Source organism: Hyla sarda, chromosome 4 (assembly GCF_029499605.1).
Source record: "Hyla sarda isolate aHylSar1 chromosome 4, aHylSar1.hap1, whole genome shotgun sequence".
Classification (NCBI taxonomy): Eukaryota; Metazoa; Chordata; class Amphibia; order Anura; family Hylidae; genus Hyla; species Hyla sarda.
The window spans coordinates 357,732,579-357,756,256 of record NC_079192.1 but is presented as its reverse complement, the minus strand read 5'-3'; positions in this window follow the sequence as shown (position 1 = coordinate 357,756,256).

Below are 23,678 nucleotides of genomic sequence, written 5' to 3'. Positions count from 1 at the left end.
GGCCTACAGAGAGCCTCAATAGGGGCATAGAAGACTTTGCTGTGTTCCAACACGCATATCTAGTATGCCGGGATAGTGAAATAATACTGTTATTCAGAATAACATGCAGATTACTGGCATCGCTTTTAGAATCATTGCAGCAGAGCGGCACAATGACAGAGCCTGGAGGTGGCATCAGTATAAGGTGGCTGAATGACAAAGCGTGGAGGATTTGGCAGCATGAGGAGACCATATAGTGGCTGAATGACACAGCGTTGGAGGTGTTGGCAGCATGATGAGACCATGTAGTGGCTGAATGACACAGTGTGGAGGTGTTGGCAGCATGAGGAGACCATACAGTGGCTGAATGACACAGTGTAGAGGTGTTGGCAGCATGAAGAGACCATATAGTTGCTGAATGACACAGCATGGAGGTGTTGGCAGCATGAGGAGACCATATAGTGGCTGAATGACACAGCATGGAGGTGGTGGCAGCATGAGGAGACCATATAGTGGCTGGATGACACAGTGTGGAGGTGTTGGCAGCATGAGGAGACCATACAGTGGCTGAATGACACAGTGTAGAGGTGTTGGCAGCATGAAGAGACCATATAGTTGCTGAATGACACAGCATGGAGGTGTTGGCAGAATGAAGAGACAATATAGTGGCTGAATGACACAGCATGGAGGTGGTGGCAGCATGAGGAGACCATATAGTGGCTGGATGACACAGCTTGGATGAGGCTGAAGCATGAGGAGACCATATAGTGTTTGAATGGCACAGCCTAGAGTTGGCGGCAGATGAGGAGACAAAAGGGCCTCACAATCTCTAATAATAAAAGATACATTTTGAAATTGCAATTGAAGATGTATTGTACCTAGTGCTACCATAAACATATATAGGTAATGTCCTAGGCTCAGCAGCATCACTAAACCATGTAGTTGCTATATGAAACATACAGGAGCAGGCAGCAGTATGAGTACACAAGAGGGATTCACAACCCCTAACATTAAAAGGTGAATGTTGAAATCTCTATTGAAGAGGCATGTTAGCTAGTGCTACCATCCAAAAACTTAAGGCCCAAGCCCAGAAGCATCAGTAAGCCAAGTAATTCCTGAAAGACACAGGAGCAGTCCGGAGCAGGCATCAGCAGTACACCAGAGGGTTTCATATCCCCTTACATTGAAAGATCAATCTTGAAATTTCTACTAAGCATTTATGTTAACTAGTGCTACCATAACATATATTGAGTTAATATCCCAGTCCCAGCAGCATCAGAAAACAATATATTGGCTGAATTACACAGTCTGGAGAGGGGGAAAGCATAAGGAGCCCATATAGTGTCTGAATGGTACAGCCTGAAGGCAGGGCCGTTTGAAGGAATTTGGGGACTCCAAGCAAAATGGACATGGAGGCCCCCCCCTCCCTTGATGTTCATGCACGTCACGCTCTAGGGCCGGCGTCAGGACATAGTAACGCCGGCCCTTGAATTCTGGGAGCGCAACGTCAATACGAGGCCCCCACATTAGGTGCAGCACAGTTCCCCCCCCCCCGTGTGGTGCAGCAAAGTACCCCCCACGTTAGGTGCTGCACAGTTCCCCCTACATTAGGTGCGGAACAGTTCCCCCCCACGTTAGGTGCGGCACAGTTCCCCCCACGGTTGGCGCGGCACAGTTCCCCCCACGGTTGGCGCGGCACAGTTCCCCCCATGTTTGGTGCAGCAGAGTTCCCCCCACATTAGGTGCAGCAGAGTTCCCCCCCACATTAGGTGCAGCAGAGTTCTCCCCACATTAGGCTAGCAGTGTTCCCCCACATTAGGTGCAGTATAGTTCCCCCACATTAAGTGCAGTATAGTTCCCCCACATTAGGTGCAGTATAGCTCCCCAAATTAGGTGCAGTATAGTCTCCCACATTAGGTGCAGTATAGTTCCCCCACATTAGGCAGTATAGTTCCCCACATTAGGTGCTGTACATTTCCCCCACATTAGGTGCAGTATAGTCCCCCAACATTAGGTGTATAGTTCTCCCCACATTAGGTTGCAGTATAGTTCCCCACATTAGGTGCAGTATACTTCTCCACATTAGGTGCAGTATAGTTCTCCCCACATTAGGCTATAGTTCCCCCACATTAGGTGCAGTATAGTTCCCCCACATTAGGTGCAGTATAGTTCACCCCACATTAGGTGCAGCATAGTTCCCCCACATTAGGTGCAGCATAGTTCCCCCACATTAGGTGCAGTATAGTTCTCCACATTAGGTTGGCAGTATAGTTCTCCACATTAGGTTGGCAGTATAGTTTACCCCACATTAGGTGCAGTATAATTCACCAACATTAGGTGTAGGAACCCCCACAGACATACAGCCTCCAGCCATACAGTGTATGGCTGGAGGCTGTGTGCCTGTTTACTGCCCCACTTCAGTGCTCCAACCACTGCTCCACTGGTCCAGCCACCATAGCAGTAGGTCATGGGACTAGAGGAGCGGTGGTCGGAGCACTGAAGCTGATGTGCCGCCGGTCATTTACCATGCTGGCCAGCGCATGTCCTGTTCGCTGCTCTGCTCCTCCGCATTGCTTTCCAATGGGCGCACGCACGGGACGCCAGTGACGTCCCGGCGTGCGCTACCTCCCGGTGGTCCCTGCGAGGGCCGAGAGGTTAACAGGGGCATGGTATGTCCTTAATAGGGATGTTCTTAATAGTGACGGGAAATTTATCTGGGGGGGGGGCAATTGCCCGGTCCCCCCCCCGGATCCGCCACTGCATGCCTTAAATACACACACAACACACTGTACACATTACATACTGTACATGCATGCTTCATACACACACACATACTGTACACAATACATACTGTACATGCATCATACACACACATACTGTACACATTACATACTATACATGCATCACACACACAACATACTGTACACATTACATACTGTACATGCATCATACACACACAACATACTGTACACATTACATACATGCATGCATAGATCATACACCTACACACATACTGTACACATTACATACTGTACATGCATCACACACACACGACACACTGTACACATTACATACTGTACATGCATGCTTCATACACAGACAACATACTGTACACATTACATACTATACATGCATCAAACATCTACACACATACTGTACACATTACATACTGTACATGCATCATACACACACACACACACACTGTACACATTACATACTGTACATGCATCATACACACACAACATACTGTACACATTAAATACTGTACATGCATGTTTCATACACACACACATACTGTACACAATACATACTGTACATGCATGCTTTATACACACATATACTGTACAAATTACATACTGTACATGCATCATACACACATACTGAATGGCACAGCCAGAAGTTGGTAGAAGCATGAGTAGACACTAGGCCTTCACAATCCCTAAGATTAAAAGATGAATTCAGAAATTTAAACCGAAAATTTTGGATAGCTAGTGCTACCTACCATAACAACATTTTTATTCCCAGACCCAGCAGCAGTATAAGTAAACCATATATTGCAAGAATGACACAGCCTGGACTTGGCTGAAGCATGAGTACACACCAGGGCTTCACAATCCCCAAGAAAAAACACAAGAATTATTGAAATTTAAAATAAAGATTTTTGATAGCTAGTGCTACCTACCATAACAAAATTGTTATTCCCAGGCCCAGCAGCAGTAACAGTAAACCATATATTGCCTGAATGACACAGCCTGGAGTTGGCTGAATCATGAGTACACACCAGGGCTTCACACCCCCCCCCCCCCCAAAAAAAAAAAAAAAAACACAAGAATTTTTGAAATTTTTAATGAATATTTTGGATAACTAGTGCTACCTACCATAAACAAAAATGTATTCCCAGGCCCAGCAGCAGTATCAGTAAACCATATATTGCCTGAATGACACAGCCTGGAGTTGGCTGAAGCATGAGTACACACCAGGGCTTCACAATCCCCAAGAAAAAACACAAGAATTTTTTTAATGTAAAATGAATATTTTGGATAGCTAGTGCTATCAGGGTAATACTGGGAATGGGAGGACTACAGTACTCAGAAAGATTATCAGAATTAGGGTTTTTTAGTTAAGAAAAAAGAAGGCGTAGGGGAGACCTAATAACTATGTATAAATATATAAGTGGACAGTACAGAGATCTTTCCCATGATCTATTTATACCCAGGACTGTATCTATTACAAAAGGGCATCCTCTACGTTTAGAGGAAAGAAGGTTTCTACACCAGCACAGATGGGGGTTCTTTACTGTAAGAGCAGTGAGACTGTGGAATACTCTCCCGGATGAGGTGGTCATGGTGAACTCTGTAAAAGAATATAAAAGGGGTCTGGATGCAATTTTGGAGAATAATAACATTGCTGGTTATGGATTCTATATTTATAGGGTCAGAAGGTTGATCCAGGGATTTATTTATTTACCTCTAGTATGATTTTTGTTTTTGCCTTCCTCTGGATCAACTCAACAGGGACTTATTAGGGTTATAGGCTGAACTTGATGGACTCTGGTCTTTTTTCAACCTTATGAACTGTGTTACTATGTTACTACCTACCATAACAAAAGTTTTATCCCCAGGCCCAGCAGCAGTATCCCCAGCACCTGAATGACACAGCCTGGAGTTGGCTGAAGCATGAGGAGACCATTAAAATGTATGATTTTTTTAATTTAAATGTAAGATTTAGAAATGTAACCTCTTAAGCACATGTGCCGTAAATGTACGGTGCTGCTAAGAAGTACTTAGCACACAGTGCCGTACATTTACGGCGCAGCTTTCCTCAATCACCACGTTTCCGGACGAGGTGATCAGAACGGGATGACTGCTGATATCTATCAGCAGCTATCCCGGCATGTCACCCAGGGGGGTCCTGAGACCCCCCCCCCATGTCGGCAATTGCTGCAAATCAAGTCCCTTACCCAGCAGGAGTGAGGTGACACAGGTGCTGCCCAATCACTACCAACGACTGACCAATCACTACCCTGCTGGGCTGGGATCCGGGCGGCGATCGGGGCTGGCGGGGGTCCCCTTGGGATCGGTGGTGGCGACAGGAGCAGCAGGATCGGCGGCAGCGGTCCCGGCGGCAGGATACAGCAGGAGGTGAAGCCTGTTCACCTCCTGCTGTTGCTTAGCAACAACTCGCAGCATGCACAGCCAAAGGGTATATTGGGAGTTGTAGTTTTGCAACAGCTGGAGTTCCAACTGCAACTCCCAGCATGCCCTTTGGTAGTCTGTGCATACTGGAGGTTGTACTTATGCAACAGCTGGAGGCACAGTTTTTCTATGAAAAAGTGTGCATCCAGCTGTTGCATAACTACAACTCCCAACATGCACAGAATACCGAAGGGCATGCTAAGAGTTGGAGCAGTGTGGCTCCAGCTGTTGCAAAACTACAACTTTCAGCATGCCCTTCGACTATCAATGCATGCTGATTGTTGCAGTTTATCAACAGCTGGAGACACATTGGTCGTGAAACCAAGTTTGTTGCCTAACTCAGTGTTTTGCAACCAGTGTGCCCCCAGCTGTTGTAGACTGTGCATGTGAGAGACTGTGCATGCTGGGAGTTCTAGTTTTGCAACAGCTGGAGGCACACTGATTGCAAAACACTGAGTTAAGTAAAAAACTCTCAGTGTTTTGCATCCAATGTGCCTCCAGCTATTGCATAACTACAACTCCCAGCATGTATGGTCTGGCAGTGCATGCTGGGAGTTGTAGTTTTGCAACAGCTGGAGGTTTGCCCCCCCCCCCCTATGTGAATGTACAGGGATACATTCACACGGGCGGGTTTACAGCGAGTTCTGCTGCAAGTTTGAGACACTGCCATACAGTATTTTTGTGGCGGATTTAAATCCCCAATTTAGTCCTCAAATGCGCATGGTGCTCTCTCACTTTGCAGCCCTTTCGTATTTCAAGTAAACAGTTAAGGGCCACATATGGGGTATCTCTGTACTCGGGAGAAATTGTGTTACAAATTTTGGTGGGCTTTTTCTCCTTTTACCCCTTATGAAAAGGTATAGTTGGGGTCTACACCAGAATGTTAGTGTAAAAAAAAATTTTTTTTTACACTAACATGCTGGTGTTGCCCCATACTTTTAATTTTCACAAGCAAAAAAAGACCCCAAAAATTTGTAACGCAATTTCTCCTGAGTACAGAACTACCCCATATGTGGGCATAAAGTGCTCTGCGGGCGCACAACATGGCTCAGAAGTGAGAGCATACCATGTAAATTTGAGGTCTAAATTGGGGATTTGCACAGGGGTGACTGGTTTTACAGTGGTTCTGACATAAACGCAAAACAATAAATACCCAGATATGACTCACGGAACGTAACAAGGGGTATAGTGAGCCTTAACACCCCACAGGTGTTTGACAAATTTCCGATAAAGTTGGATGTGAAAATTAAAAAAAAAATTTGAAATCACTAAAATGTTGATGTTACCCTACATTTTTCATTTTCCCAAGGGAGAATATAAAAAAAGCCCCCCAAAATGTGTAGCATCATTTCCTCTGAATAAGAACATACCCCATATGTGGATGTAAAGTGCTCATCGGGTGAACTACAGTGCTCAGTAAAGAAGGAGCATCATTGGGCTTCTGGATAGAGAATGTGCCCGAAATTGAAGGCCATGTGTGTTTACAAAGCCCCCATAGTGCCAGAACAGTGGACCCCCCACATGTGACCCCATTTTGGAAACTACACCCCTCACGTAATGTAATAAGGGATACAGTGAACATTTAAACCCCACAGGTAACTGACAGATTTTTGGAACAGTGGTCCGTGAAAATGAAAAATTGTATTTTTCATTTGCACAGCCCACTGTTCCAAAGATCTGTTAAAGGGCAGTTGGGTGTAAATGTTCACTGCACCCCTTATTAAATTCTGTGAGGGGTGTAGTTTCCAAAATGGGGCCACATGTGGGGGGGTCCACAGTTCTGGCACAATGGGGGGCTTTGTAAACGCACATGGCCTCCCACTTCTATTCCAACCAAATTCTCTCACCAAAAGCTCAATGCGCTCCTTCTCTTCTGAGCATTGTAGGTAGAGATGAGCGAACTTACAGTAAATTTGATTCGTCACAAACTTCTCAGCTCGGCGATTGCTGACTTTTCCTGCATAAATTAGTTCAGCTTTCCGGTGCTCCTGTGGGCTGGAAAAGGTGGATACAGTCCTAGGAGACTCTTTCCTAGGACTGTATCCACCTTTTCCAGCCCACCGGAGCACCGGAAAGCTGAACTAATTTATGCAGGAAAAGTCAGCAACCGCCGAGCTGAGAAGTTCGTGACAAATCGAATTTACTGTAAATTCGCTCATCTCTAATTGTAGGTCACTTTACATCCACACATGGGGTATTTCCATACTCAGAAGAGATGGGGTTCCAAATTTGGGGGGAATTTTTTCCTATAACCCCTTTTTTGGGGGAAAACCAGCATTTTAGGGAAAAAAAGAAATCCATTTACACATCCAACTTTAACGAGAAGTCGTCAAACCCCTGTGGGGTGTTAAGGCTCAGCGGACCCCTTTTTACATTCCCTGAGGGGTGTAGTTTCCAAAATAGTATGCCATGTTGGGGTTTTCTTTGCACCATAGTGGCTTCCTAAATGTGACATGCCCTCCAAAAAGCCATTTCAGAAAATCTCACTCTCCAAAATCCCATTGTCGCTCCTTCCCTTCTGAGGCCACTAGTGCACCCACAGAGCACTTGACATCCACATATGAGGTATTTCCTTACTCGAGAGAAATTAGGTTACAAATTTTGGGGGCTTTTTCTCCTTTTACCCCTTGTAAAATTTCAAAAACTGGGTCTACAAGAACATGCGAGTGTAAAAAATGAAGATTTTTAATTTCCTCCTTCACCTTGCTGCTATTCCTGTGAAACACCTAAAGGGTTAACACACTTTCTGAATGTCGTTTTGAATACTTTAGGTGGAGCAATTTTTATAATGGCATCATTTATGGGGTATTTGTAATATGAAGACCCCTCAAATCCACTTCAAAACTTAACTGGTCCCTGAGAAATTCCGATTTAGAAAATTTTGTGAAAAATTGGAAAACTGCTGCTGAACTTTTAAGCCCTCTGATGTAAAAACATAAGCAATTTGACCATGTAGTAGGAGATGTCGGCGCTGGATGAAGGAACCAGGAGGAGTGCAGCATAAAATCAAGCTGGGTTTATTAGATGCAACGCGTTTCGCTGCGCATGCGCAGCTTCATCAGGCATGACAAGGTTGGGTTCACAAGAGGTATAAATACCTACAAGTGTTAACCCTTTATGTTACATAAAATTGTACATATCAAAAAGTATAACAATCAAAATATAAACACTACATAAAATACATATCACTTTTCGTATCATATGTTAAACAACAATTAAAACATTATAACATTAATGCTATAAATAAAATGTCACAACTCATTGTATATGTACATAGAAGTGGTTTGTAAGAGGTTAATATCCTCCAAATACACCAGCTGGGAACCTCGCCAATATATTCCAAGGACCTAGATCTCAAGGTGAGGTCACGGAGTGTGAATGGTGGGCTTGAAAAAGCAATAGAGAAGCAATAAAAAATTATATACATAAATTTGTAAATTGTAAAACTGAAATACACAAGTCCGTCAAGTCAGATCCACAACATGCCGCCCACACAGGAGCTCTTAAGTCACCGTCCGAGGACGCGTGGATTATGGAACCCCACATGGTGAGAGGGCAGTGTGTGAATACCGGCCGATCAACCAATAGGTCCTCAAAGCGTCTGCAGACATGCCACACGCTGAGACGATCGCGGTAGGGGAGGAGAAAAAGAGAGAGGTCGCGAACACAGGGCGCAGGTGGTAATGCCGCAGCGTGTGTATATAGACAAATAAAGCGACCAAATTTATATAGAGAAAACTTTTTTAGGAATGTACATATACAATAATTGTTATACAGATAACTTGATAAGTTACAACTAAAATAGAAATGAATATATATAATGCGAACAAGCACAGATGGAACCAATTTGTTCCATGTAGGGTTCCATAATCCACGCATCCTCAGACGGTGACTTAGGAGCTCCTGTGTGGGCGGCATGTTGTGGATCTGACTTGACGGACTTGTGTATTTCAGTTTTACAATTTACAAATTTCTGTATATAATTTTTTATTGCTTCTCTATTGCTTTTTCAAGCCCACCATTCAAACTCCGTGACCTCGCCTTGAGATCTAGGTCCTTGGAATATATTGGCGAGGTTCCCGACAGGTGTATTTGGAGGATATTAACCTCTTACAAACCACTTCTATGTACATATACAATGACTTGTGGCATTTTATTTATAGCATTAATGTTATAATGTTTTAATTGTTGTTTAACATATGATACGAAAAGTGAGATGTATTTTATGCGGTGTTTATATTTTGATTGTCATACTTTTTGATATGTACAATTTTATGTAACATAAAGGGTTAACACTTGTAGGTATTTATACCTCTTGTGAACCCAACCTTGTCATGCCTGATGAAGCTGCGCATGCGCAGCGAAACGCGTTGCATCTAATAAACCCAGCTTGATTTTATGCTGCACTCCTCCTGGTTCCTTCATCCAGCGCCAACATCTCCTACTACACGGTCAAATTGCTTATCCACTGCCTCTGAGGAGGGCTGCGGATGAGGACACAAGCATTTACAGGCGCTTCCCATTGTTGTGTGTGTGCACACAACCAACTCTGGTAAGCGCCGTGGGATAGATCGTTTCCCTTTCCCTATGGGCCTGACCTGCTGATCCCACGCCTTCTGCTTTCCTTTTAGATCAAAAGTAAAAACATGTCAACTTTATGATGCAAATATAAAGTAGACATATTTTACAGGGTGGGCCATTTATATGGATACACCTTAATAAAATGGGAATGGCATGTGATATTAACTTCCTGTTTGTGGCACATTAGTATATGTGAGGGAGCAAACTTTTCAAGATGGGTGGTGACCATGGCGGCCATTTTGAAGTCGGACATTTTTAATCCAACTTTTGTTTTTTCAATAGGAAGAGGGTCATGTGACACATCAATCTTATTGGGAATTTCACAAGAAAAACAATGATGTGCTTGGTTTTAAGGTAACTTTATTCTTTCATGAGTTATTTAGAAGTTTCTGACCACTTATGTGTTCAATGTGCTGCCCATTGTGTTGGATTGTCAATGCAACCCTCTTCTCCCACTCTTTGCACACTGATAGCAACACTGCAGTAGAAATGCTAGTGCAGGCTTCCAGTATCCGTAGTTTCAGGTGCTGCACATCTCATATCTTCCCAGCATAGACAATTGCCTTCAGATGACCCCAAAGATAAAAGTCTAAGGGGGTCAGATTGGGAGATCTTGGCGGCCATTCAACTGGCCCACGACGACCAATCCACTTTCCAGGAAACTGATCATCTAGGAATGCTCGGACCTGACATCCATAATGTGGTGGTGCACCATATTGCTGGAAAAACTCAGGGAACGTGCCAGCTTCAGTGCATAAAGAGGGAAACATATCATCATGTAGCAATTTTGCATATTCAGTGGCCTTGAGGTTTCCATTGATGAAGAATGGCCCCTTTGTCTTTGTACTCCATATACCACACCATACCATCAATTTTTGTGTTCCAACAGTCTTGGAAGGATCTATCCAATGTGGGTTGGTGTCAGACCAATAGGAGTGTTTTTTTTTTGTTAACTTTACCATTCACATAAAAGTTTGCCTCATCACTGAACAAAATCTTCTGCGTAAACTGAGGGTCCTGTTCCAATTTTTGTTTTGCCCATTCTGCAAATTCAGTGCGCCGATCTGGGTCATCCTCATTGAGATACTGCAGTTGCCGGAGTTTGTAAGGGTGCCATTTGTGAGTAGCTAATATCCGCCGAAGGGATGTTTGACTAATGCAACTCTCCAGTGACATGCGGCGAGTGCTACGCTGTGGGCTCTTGCTGAATGAAGCTAGGACAGCCACTGATGTTTCTTCATTAGTGACAGATTTCATGCATCCACATTTTGGCAAATCCAACACTGAATCAGTTTCACAAAACTTAGCAAGCAGTTTGCTAACTGTAGCATGGGAGATGGATGGTCTCGTAGGGTGTCTTGCATTGAAATCTGCTGCAATGACCCGGTCACTGCGTTCACCAGACATCAACACAATTTCTATCCGCTCCTCAGGTGTTAACCTCGACGACATGTCAATGGCTGTTAACAAAGAGAAACTTGTAAATAACTCATGAAAGAATAAAGTTACTTCCTATTGAAAAAATAAAACTAAAGTTGGATAAAAAATGTCCGACTTCAAAATGGCCGCCACCCATCTTGAAAAGTTTCCCCCCTCACATATACTAATGTGCAACAAAAAGGAAGTTAATATCACCAACCATTCCCATTTTATTAAGGTGTATCCATATAAATGGCCCACCCTGTATATGTGAATCAATATATAATTTATTTGGAATATCCATTTTCTTTACAAGCAGAGAGTTTCAAAGTTAGAAAAATGCAAAATTTTCAAAATTTTCATGAAATTTGTGGATTTTTCACCAAGAAAGGATGCAAGTAACGATGAAAATTTACCACTGTGTTAAAGTAGAATATGTCACGAAAAAACAATCTCGGAATCAGAATAATTGGTAAAAGCATCCCAGAATTATTAATGAATAAAGTGACAGTGGACAGAATTGCAAAAAAGGGCTCAGTCCATAAGGGGTTAAATTAATGATTTTGAAATTGAACTTTTAACTCCCAAATTTTAGTGTCCCAGACCCCTGCGTGATGGTACAAAGGGCCAAATTTAACAAGACCCCACATGGCTCATGTGGCCGTGAGATGTAGGCGCAACGTCTCCATTGCCCTGACCAGCCATTGTTTCTAACACTTTTCGCCAAGGCAAACCATGTGAAGAACAGCATGACACCGCTGCACACATGGTATGCCGAAAGGCCACTGAGACTTGACCATGCAGTGGAGGCTGAGGACACATTGGAGGATGAGGAGGTGGAGTCACACACTGTCACAGGACCAACGAGCTGACAGAGTGAAGCAAGAAGCAGCATGAGTACACAAGAGGGGTTCACAACCCCTAAGAATGAAAGATCAATGTTGAGATCTCCATTAAGCATGTATGTAAGCTAGTGCAAAACATCCATAAATGTAAGGCCCAAGCCCTGAAGGATCAGTAAGCCAAGTAGTTCCTGAAAGACACAGGAGCAGACATCAGCAGTACCCAAGAGGGTTTCATAACCCCTTACATTGAAAGATCAATGTTGAAATTTCTATTAAGCATGTATTTAGCTAGTGCTAAACATCCAAAACTCTAAGGCCCAAGCCCAGAAACATCAGTAAGCCAAGTAGTTCCTGAAAGACACAGAAGCAGTCAGGAGCAGGCATCAGCAGTACACCCGAGGGTTTCATAACCCCTTTACATTGAAAGATCAATATTGAAATTTCTATTAAGCATGTATTTAGCTCGTGCTAAACAACCAAAAATGTAAGGCCCAAACCCAGGAGCATCAATAAGCCAAGTAGTTCCTGAAACACCCATTCAGGAGCAGACATCAGCAGTACCCAAGAGGGTTTCATAACCTCTTTACATTGAAAGATTGATGTTGAAATTTTTATTAAGCATGTATTTAGCTTGTGCTAAACATCCAAAAATGTAAGGCCTAAGCCCAGAAGCACCAGTAAGCCAAGTAATTCCTGAAAGACACATGAGCAGTCAGGAGCAGGCATCAGCAGTAGACCAGAGAGTTTCATAAATATATTGGCTGAATGACACAGCCTGTAGGTGGGGAAAGCATAAGGAGCCCATGTAGTGTCTGAATGGTACAGCTTGAAGGTGGCTGAAGCATGAGGAGACCATTGAAATACAAGAATTTTAAATAGAAATCTAAGATATTGATATTGAACTTTTAACTCCCAAGTTTTAATGGCCCAGGCCCCGGCGTGTGGGTACAAAGGACATAATCTAAAAAGGAATCCCATGTCACATGTCAGCACAATGACAGAGCCTGGAGGTGGCATCAGTAGGAGGAGACCATATAGTGTCTGAAGGGCACAGCCTGGAGATGGCTGAAGCATGAGGAGACCCTAGGGCTTCACAAACATTTTCAGAATACCACCTGACATTCAAAATAATAAAATGATAGATACGTTCTCTGAAGAAAAGGATCCTTCATTAGATGACAATTTGAGTATTGTGTGTTCCAGTGACATTAGCTCATCAGAGGAACAGGAAAACATGATACAACTTAATTCTGCAACTGAAGAACCACAACAAAGAATGAACGTCTTAAAGCCTACTGGAACTGAAGAACTTCAAAAAGGTAAATCTAACACCTGGGATAGTCAGTCAATTCCAACAGCCGGTGGTCAGTATCCACAGTTCCCTGTTTCTGCTAGTCCTGGAGGTGGCAGCAGCAGCATCAGGAGTCCTGAAGTGACCCAGTGACAGAGTGGTGCGGTGGATGGCAATACCAGTAGTTGGAGATGAAGATGGCTGGAATGTTTGTAACTGGGGAGCAGTGCCTTAAATCTGTTTGGTACTATCCATATTTGTGGAGTGTTGGTGTAGCACCATGGTGAATCTACTCTGATGCATCTGGCATTGGTGGGTGGAAATCCTGGCTGATCCATCCATCTTCCAAAGGTCAGTCTCTCCACATTTTTCGTGGACAGACAAGTTTTTTTGGGGGTGACTATGGCCCCCGTTGCACTAAACACCCGCTCTGATGCCACAATACTGGCTGGGCAGGACAGCATTTCCAGGGTAAACTCTGCAAGTTGCGGCCACAAATCAAGTTTGGCTGTCCAGAAGTCCGGCGGGTCTTCAAGGTGTGTTGGCATGGGCATGTCAAGGTATGCCACCACATGCTGGTTCAGGTCCTGCTCCATGTTTACCTGCTGCTGATAAGTTGCTTCACTATGTGGGTGAAGAAAGGTACTCATCAACGACTGTAGACTCAGGCTGCTGCTGATGAAGCTGGTACTGCTCCTGCCACCCCACCCCTCCCCAGCAGCCATGGCAGTGGAAGGTGAGCGCAGAGGGTCCCCCGAGTAAGACCTAGTGGATGGACGATGGCGCCGATAGACATCAGTCATGTCAGCCAACTGACTACGTAGGATCTCTCTGTAGTTGGTCAGTGTGTCCTCCCTCTCAGTGGGTGTAAAAAAAGCACCCATTTTGTGCCGGTAGCGAGGGTTCAATAAGGTGGAGACCCAGAAGTCATCCGCTGCCTAATGGTGACAATTCAGCTGTCACTACACAAGCGACTGAGCATGCATCGTGGCATTTGTGCAAATGACTCGGAGGGACTCCCTGCCTCCATCTCCACTGCATACTGCCACGGTGTGTATGGGTCCTCTGTCTCGCCTTCCTCATTACCCTCTAGCTTCTCTAGTTCATCATGCTACTCCTCTCATGTCAGATGACTAGAAACACCTCCCATCTCATCAAACCTAAACTGTGCTCTACTGTGCTCCTCATCCTCCTCCTCCAGTTCAGCCCCCACAGGGATCATGTAGCCGTGAGATGTAGGCGCAACATCTCCATTGCCCTGACCAGCCCTTGTTTCCAACACATGTTGTAGGAAATGAAGCAGTGGAATGACGTCGTTCATCCCGTAATCCTGACGATTTATGTATAATGTGGCTTACTCAAAGGGCCTGAGCAATTGGCAGGTGTCACGTATGAGCTGCCACTGGTTCACTTTGAAGTTACACACGAGATTACTCCTACCCACTTGGATCATCAAGAAATCGGCGATGGCTTTTCTCTGTTCGTACAGTCGGTCAAACATATGCAGGGTGGAATTCCAACGTGTGGCAACGTCACAAATCAGATTATGTTGGGGGATAACATTCTGTCGCTGCAGCTCAAGGAGGGTGTGCTTTGCGGTGTACGAGTGGCTGAAGTGCATGCAAAGTTTCCTTCCCATTATTAGGATATCTTGCAAATGGGGGGAACACTTCAGGAACTGCTTGACAACCAGATTTAACACGTGTGCTATGCAGAGCGCATGAGTCACCCTTTCTTGTCGCAGCGCGGCCACGATGTTCTTCCCATTGTCGGTCACCATGGTTCCCATTTCCAGTTTCTATGGAGTAAGCCATGCTCCGATTTCTTTACGAATTACTTTTACCAGTTCATCCCCTGTGTGACCCTTTTTGCCAAGGCAAACCATGTCAAGAACAGCCTGACACCACCGTGCCCTACACATATGGTATGCTGAAGGGCCACTGAGACTTGTCCGGGCAGTGGAGGCTGAGGACACGGTGGAAGATGAGGAGGAGTCGCACACTGTGGCTGTGCAGGAACCACATTCACCCAGTGAGCCGTAAATTACATGTATTGTCCTTGACCGTAGTTACAGCTCCAGAGGTCGGCGCTGCCGTGCACTTTGGTACACACCGACAGGCTCAAGGACTGGCTCACCTTCTCTTCTGCAAAATTGTGCAGGGTTGCTACTGCCTTCTTCGCAAAGAAATGACGGCTTGGCACTCTCCACCTCGGTTGGCTCAAGCCATCAGTTCTCTGAAAGGTGCAGAGTCCACCACTTGAAAAAGGAGGGACTGCAGCAACAGCAACTTAGACAGAAGCACATTCAGCTTCTGCGCCGTTGGATGAGTGGGTGCATACTGTTGTCTCTTGGACATGGCTTTGCGGATGGATTGTTGGCGGAATGGCTGACTAAAAGTGGGAGAAGCAGGAGCATCTGGAGCGACAGAAGGAGGGTATGACACATAGCTCCCTTCGACTGAGGTGTTGGAGCCTTGGCTGGCTAAAGGAGGGAGCATATGGCCACTGGGTGATGCAGCAGGTTTGACCACTACATCACGGTTCTCCCAGGCCGCTTTATGGTGGCAAAGCATGTGTTGACGCAGGGCCGTGGTGCTGTCACGGTACTGGGGTACTGGTGGATACTGCTGGAGACCAATGGCAGAGACTAGGCCAAAATGCAGGAGACTTGCACAGGAGTAGCAGGAAGATAAGCAGAGATCCAGGCGAGGTATCAGGAGCAGACTTGATAATCTGTCAGCAGGTACACAAGGTTAGCATGGTAAACCACAAGTGGAGGAACAGACCAGAGAGCAAGTTCCAGGCTAGAGGACTGTACAAGCAGGAACAAAGACACAATACTCAAGCACTGAGCAACAGGCCTGAGGGGTTTATATATCAGACAGGAAGTAAGATGGCACCCAGATGAGACACAATCCACCATTTTGACTGAGGGAAAACTAAAGGGAAAACCAGTCCAGACTAAACAGGCATAGCAGAGCTATTCCTGACATTACTCCCACCTCAACAGCGGCCTCTGGATGTGACCTGCAACAGCCTCCCAGGATGTCTTTGATGAAACTGTTTGATCAGTCGGGAAGCATTAATATTACTCACAGGTTCCCAAGAATTTTCTTCAGGCCCATAACCTTGCCAGAGGTACTGAAGTTGGTTCCTGAAAATTCTAGAGTCCAAGATTTCTTCTACAATAAACTGTTCTTGCCCATCTACCTCCACTGCATCAGGAGGAGAAGGAATACGTTCCGGAAAAGGGTTGAGCACAACAGGTTTTAACAGAGACACATGAAAAACAGGATGAATCTTCATGGATTGTGGGAGTTGTATGTAAATTGTTTGAGGGTTTTCTAAGAGATGCTATTTTGGAATATCTTGATGCAAATAAATGTATGACTCCATATCAGCATGGCTTTAGAGGGATCGGTCCTGTCAAACTAACCTGATCAGCTTTTATGAGGAGGTGAGCTCCAGACTGGACCATGGGCAGCTTTTATGAGGAGGTGAGCTCCAGACTGTCCTGTTTAATATATTCATTAATGACCTTGTAGAGGGGTTGAATAGTAAAGTCGCAATCTTTGCAGATGATATTAAACTCTGTAAAGCGGTAAACACAATAGAGGACAGGGCACTGTTACAAATGGATCTGGATAGGTTGGAGGCTTGGGCTGGGAAGTGGCAGATGAGGTTCAACACTGATAAATGTAAGGTAATGCACATGGGGAGGAAAAATACAGCCTGGGATTATGTATTAAATGGGAGCACACTAGGGACGACTGACATGGAAAAGGACTTGGGAGTTTTAGTTAACAGTAACTTTAGTTGTAGTGACCAGTGTCTGGCAGCTGCTGCCAAGGCAAATAAAATCATGGGGTGCATCAATAGGGGCATAGATGCCCATGACAAGGAAATAATTCTACCACTGTAAAAAATCACTAGTCAGACCACACATAGAATACTGTGTACAGTACTGGGCACCAGTGTACAAGAAAGATCTAGTGGAGCTGGAGAGGGTTCAAAGATGGGCAACCAGAGTAATACGGGGAATGGGAGGACTACAGTACCCAGAAAGATTATCAGAATTAGTGTTATTTAGTTTAGAAAAAAGAAGGCTTAGGGGAGACCTAATAACTATGTATAAATATATCAGGGGACAGTACAGAGATCTTTCCTATGATCTATTTATACCCAGGACCGTATCTATAACAAGGGGGCATCCTCTCCGTTTAGAGGAAAGAAGATTTCTACACCAGCACAGACGGGCGTTCTTTACTGTAAGAGCTGTGAGACTGTGGAATTCTCTCCCGGAGGAGGTGGTCATGGGGAACTCTGTAAAATAATTTAAAAGGGGTCTGGATGCATTTTTGGAGAGTAAGAACATTGCTCATTATGTAAATTAGAATTATAGGGACAGAACGTTGATCCAGGGATTTATTCCGACTGCCATATTTGGAGTCGGGAAGGAATTTTTTACCTCTAGCATGAGTTTTTTTTTTTTTCTTTCCTTCCTCTGGATTAACTCAGTAGGGACTCATTAGGTATATAGGTTGAATGTGATGGACTCTGGTCTTTTTTCAACCTTATGAACTATGAGGGGCATTTACTAAGGGGTTTAGTCATTTTTTTCTGACTATTTATGGCGCAAAATTGTCGCAATTGCGCCTACCCTATTTTTCGTGCGACTTTCTCTAGCAAGAGCTAGAAAGTAAATTTTTTTTTTCCCGCTTGATTTACGCTAGTTTGCATTTTTCACTTGCAGTGGTCAGGTATTTATTAACTAAGACAGTCACAGTTGCAACGGCCGTAAAAATTGAATACATTTACTCCAGCTCCAACATGGAGCAGGAAAAGCTACTGTCGCCCGGGCTCCGACATACTTTCTCCCCGCTACCCTCACTGCGCTACCGGGACACTTCAGTGATTTACATCCCACCCCTCTCACCTACCAGAGCCACACAACTCCCATCTGTCTGCTAACTGTTGCAAGACTACAAGTCCCAGCATGCCCTTACAGTGAGGACACGCTGGGAGATGTAGTCTTGTAGCAGCGGGAGCTGAGCGGCGCGGGCGGGAGACAAGGGGGGGGGGGATATCAGTGTCCCCATAAGTGAGGGTAGCGGGGAGGCCGTATGAGGAGCCCGGGCGGCTGCACTGTAATGTCAGCCCGGGCTCCTGCCCTAAGAGCCAAAGGCTTTGGCTGTCAGGGCATGCTGGGTGTTGTAGTTTTGCAACACCTGGAGGGCCACAGTTTGCAGACCACTGGTTTGTGGTCTGTAAACTGTAGTCCTCCAGCTGTTGCAAAACTAAACAGCTGAAGGGGACCGGCGAAGATGTTCACTTACCCTTCCGAGGCTCCAGCGACGATCAGTGACGGAGATCGTCGGGCGGCACTGTCGCGCGGCAGTGTCTTGCGGCAATGTCGTGCGGCGCTGGATCCTATGGAAACCGGTAAGTTGCCCAAGCACTAAGCCAGTGTTTCCCAACCAGGGTGCCTCCAGATGTTTCAAGACTACAACTCCCAGCATGCCTGGACACCCTTTGGCTGTCCAGGCCTGCTGGGAGTTGTATTTTTGCAACATCTGGAGGCACCCTTGTTGGGAAACACTGGCCTAAAACAGTGTTTCCCAACCAGGGTGCCTTCAGATGTTGCAAGACTAAAACTTCCAGCATGCCTGGACACCCTTTGGTTTCCAGGCCTGCTGGGAGTTGTATTTTTGCAACATCTAGAGGCACCCTTGTTGGGAAACACTGGCCTAAAACAGTGTTACCCAACTAGGGTGCCTCCAGATGTTGCAAGACTACAACTCCCAGCATGCCTGGACAGCCTTTGGCTGTCCAGGCATGCTGGGAGTTGTAGTTTTGCAACATCTGGAGGCACCCTTGTTGGGAAACACTGGCCTAAAACAGTGTTTCCCAACAAGGGTGCCTCCAGAGGTTGCAAAACTACAACTCCCAGGTTGGGAAACACTGTGCCCGGCCTCCGCCCCACCTCACTGTAAGGGCATGCTGGGAGTTGTAGTCCTGCAGCTGGGGGCAGGGGACAAGCTTGTCACTTGCCCACACATCTCCTGCACCACACAACTACAACTCCCAGCATGTCCTTACTGTAAGGGCATGCTGGCAGTTGTAGTCGTGCGGGGCGGGAGATGTGTGAGCAGGTGATAATAAATGTACTAACCCTTTTTTTTCTCATTTAAGATCCGTGTATCCTGTGGACTCCTTCGGATTCGGTGGACTACTTCGATGACCAGCGTTTTTCTTTGTTTGATTTTAATAAAATGGTTAACGAGGGCTTGTGGAGGAGTGTTTTTTATAATAAAAATTTTAAAACCTGTTGTGTTTTTTCCTTACTTTACTAGACAGGCTTAGTAGTGGAAGCTGTCTTATAGACGGAGTCCATTACTAAGCTGGGCTTAGCGTTAGCCACAAAAACAGCCACATGGGTGCCGGGAAGAGCCGGTACCAACAGGCCTGGAGCGTCAAAAATGGCCCTGAATCACATGCAGTCACCCCTGTGATGTCACAGCCCTATATAATCGGCAGCCATTTTGCGGCTGCTCATTTCATACCATACACTGCAGAGTGATAGGACGGACTGTGTGCTTCTGTGTGTTACACAGACACGCTGAAATGATCATACCGCAGCGTTCCACTTTCAACTGCTAGTCACATCAGCATTGTGGAAAGAGAGCAGTGCTTGTTCTCACTAAAAAGGATTTTTACGCCAGCCATTAACCTCCCAGTCACTTAATTCAGCATTTTATCAGAGAGGGTCAGATAGCTTTTCGTTGCCTCATACATTTCAGCAAACTGCATCAACTTCATCAACCTTAGTAGAGGAGGCATGAATGCTTTTTCAGCGCAATTCTGTGCATTTTTCCACAAAAAATCATCTGCTGCTTATACTAGTCTGTAGACGGTATAATAACCAGCAGTTCACTCCATTCTTAATACTCTTTGACAGAGTGCAATTTTGGGTTTAACCCCTTAACGACGCAGGACGTATATTTACGTCCTGCGCCGGCTCCCGTGATATGAAGCGGGATCGCGCCGCGATCCCGTATCATATCGCGTCGGTCCCGGCGCTCATCAACGGCCGGGACCCACGGCTAATACCACACATCGCCGATCGCGGCAATGTGCGGTATTAACCCTTTAGAAGCGGCGGTCAAAGCTGACCGCTGCTTCTAAAGTGAAAGTGAAAGTGACCGGCTGCTCAGTCGGGCTGTTCGGGACCGCTGCGGTGAAATCGCGGCGTCCCGAACAGCTTGCTGGACACCTGGAGGGCCCTTACCTGCCTCCTCGGTGTCCGATCGGCAAATGACTGCTCCGTGCCTGAGATCCAGGCAGGAGCAGTCAAGTGCCGATAATGCTGATCACGCTGAACACATAATACACGCCAGTGATCAGCATTAGAGATCAGTGTGGGGCTTATGGGACCTATAACACTGCAAAAAAAAAGTTTAAAAAAAGTGTTAATAAAGGTCATTTAACCCCTTCCCTAATAAAAGTTTGAATCACCCCCCTTTTCCCATAAAAAAATAAAACAGTGTAAAAAAATAAATAAATAAACATACAGTGATCCCTCGACTTATGATGGCACCGACATATGATCATTTCAACATATGATGGCCTCTCAGAGCCCATCGTATGTTGAAGGCAGCCTCGACATATGATGCTGCTGTGTGTCGGGGCCATCGTACAAACAGCTATCTGACAGCGCTGACAACTTCAGCAAATGACAGATAGTTGTTTAATGTCCCCGTGTGCCCCGTTCTGCCTCCTGTTACTCACATGCTGTCCTGCTAGCTCACGGAGGCATCCACTGTGAGCTCCGTGTAAGCCCCCCCCCCCCCCCCCAGTGCAGCCATAGCCAATAGCCTGCAGCATCTTGCTGCAGGCATCCAATGAGCTGCTCTCCTTCCTTTCCTATAGAGCTGTAGTCGGCAGGATGGTAATGGAGGACAGTCTGTCCCCCCTGAAGGTATTTGACCCCTTAAGGACCAATGCAAATAAACCTGTACGCCCCTGAAAGACCAGGCCTGTTTTTTCAAATCGGGGATGTCTGTCTTTATTAGAGAATAACTCTGGTAACGTTTTGCCAATCACGATAATTCTGACATTGTTTTTTTGTCACAAGTTGTCCTTCATGTACATAGTAAAAGTAAGCCAATATCATTTGTAGTTTTTTTTTACAATGCAAAAAATCATGAAATTTTTACAAAAAATTAAGATTTTTTGCTATTTTAACACTAATTGGTTGCATATATTTATACTTACTGACCAAATAGTTCATGAAACTTATACTTTCAGATGTCTACTTTATTTTGACGTCATTTTTTAGTTTTTAATTAACATTTTAAATTAGTTAGAACCCTAACAATTTAACTTGAAATTTTGAAAATTTTGAAAATTTTAAAAGTAAATTTTTTTTTATGTGCTATGCAAGGTTTGCAGAAATTAAAAGGTAGTAGAACATAGGAACACCCCCCAAATGACCCCATTTTAAAAACTAGACCCCTCAAGGTATTCGCTAGGGGGTACAGTGAGTATTTTAACACCATAGTTTTTTGGCAGGAATTATTACAAAGTCAGTGTTAAAAATTCGAAAATTGCAATTTTTCACAAATGCATCATTTGGGGGGCATATTTTTTGTACATCACTTCTGATATTGATAATGCACCCTATATTTTATTTAGCTGCTTGTCCCATGTTCGGAAATACCCCCACTTTGGCCATATATGGTTCCTTGGCCGTGTGGTAGGACTCAGAAGGAGAGGAGCGCCATTTGGCTTTCAGGGCAGAACAGTACCCCCACCCCCACAAGTGACCCCATTTATATACCGCACCCCTACAAGTTATTGGCTGGTCGGCTGGCAGTATAACGCGTCTGTCTGTGACAGTTAAGGCTCCTGATGGATATATCCGCCATGTTGTGGGAATAAGCACCCGCTCATGGCGAATATATCCATCACTGCTGCGGCTGGGTAGCTCAGTGTGTCCGCTCATGACTGCTGGCGGAAAATCCGCCGCTATGAGTGGACGCACAAAGCTACCCAGCCGCAGCAGCGAGCTCATTACCGTGACTGCTGCATAATGTGTAGGATCACGTGGCGGACATCCGCAGCATATTACATGCTGCAGATGTCCGCCAATGCGATCCTACACATTATGCTTTTTTTTTTTTTTATTAGATTCATTTAATAAATGTATATTTAATATATATATTTTTTTTTTACACTTTTATTACATTTTTATTTATTTTTACACTTTTATTTTATTTATTTATTTATTTTTACACTTTTTAATGCTTTGGAATACTTAGTATTCCAAAGCATTGTAGTTATATGCTGCCTGCCAGTTTTCACTAGCAGGCAGCATATTTCACTGGCAGGCAATACCCAGGGCAGACCTGGGGGTCTTTGTAAGACCCCCGGCAGCCCAGGTATGCAGCAGCACCCCGCGATCGCGATGCGGGGTGCTGCAGGAGAGACAGAGGGAGCCCCCTCCCTCTGTCAGAACTCCTTACAGCGCGCGGTCACTTCTGACCGTGGCTGTAGGGGTTAAACTGTCAGGAGTGAAGTGAACTTCACTCCCGGCAGTGCGGCCACACACAGCACCCCGCGATCGCGCTGCGGGGTGCTGCAGAGGAGACAGAGGGAGCCCCCTCCCTCTGTCAGAACTCCTTACAGCCGCGGTCACTTCTGACCGCGGCTGTAAGGGTTAAACTGCCGGGAGTGAAGTTCACTTCACTCCCGGCAGTGCGGCAGGCCCCGGCCAGCCGCGTATTACACGCAGCACCCCGCGATCGCGATGCGGGGTGCTGCAGGAGTGACAGAGGGAGCTCCCTCCCTCTGTCATAACACTTACAGCCCGCGGTCACTTCCAACCGCGGCTGTAAGGGTTAAAACTGCCGGGACCGAAGTTTACTTCGGTCATGGCAGTGCAGCAGGGTCCCGGCTGTGTGATACAGCCGAGTCCCTGCCGCGATCTCGTGGGTGCACTGGGCAGCACCCACGGGAATAATGAACGAGTATAGACGTCCAGGTGCGGGAATGCCCGCCAACCTGGACGTCTATACTCGTCCTTGGTCGTTATCGGGTTAAAGAACTGTACAGTACTGTATGCGATGTCACACATCACATACAATACATACGCACACTATACACCCCATACATCAATGTTTCCCTATCAGTGTGCCTCCAGCTGTTGCAAAACTATAAATCCCAGGATGCCCAGACAGTCAATGGCTGTACATGCATGCTGGGAGTTGTAGTTGTACAACAGCTGAAGGCACCCTGGTTTGTTAAACACTCCCCATACACTCCACATACAATGGTCATCCCAGAACCAATTAGCAGTTTCCCATAGAG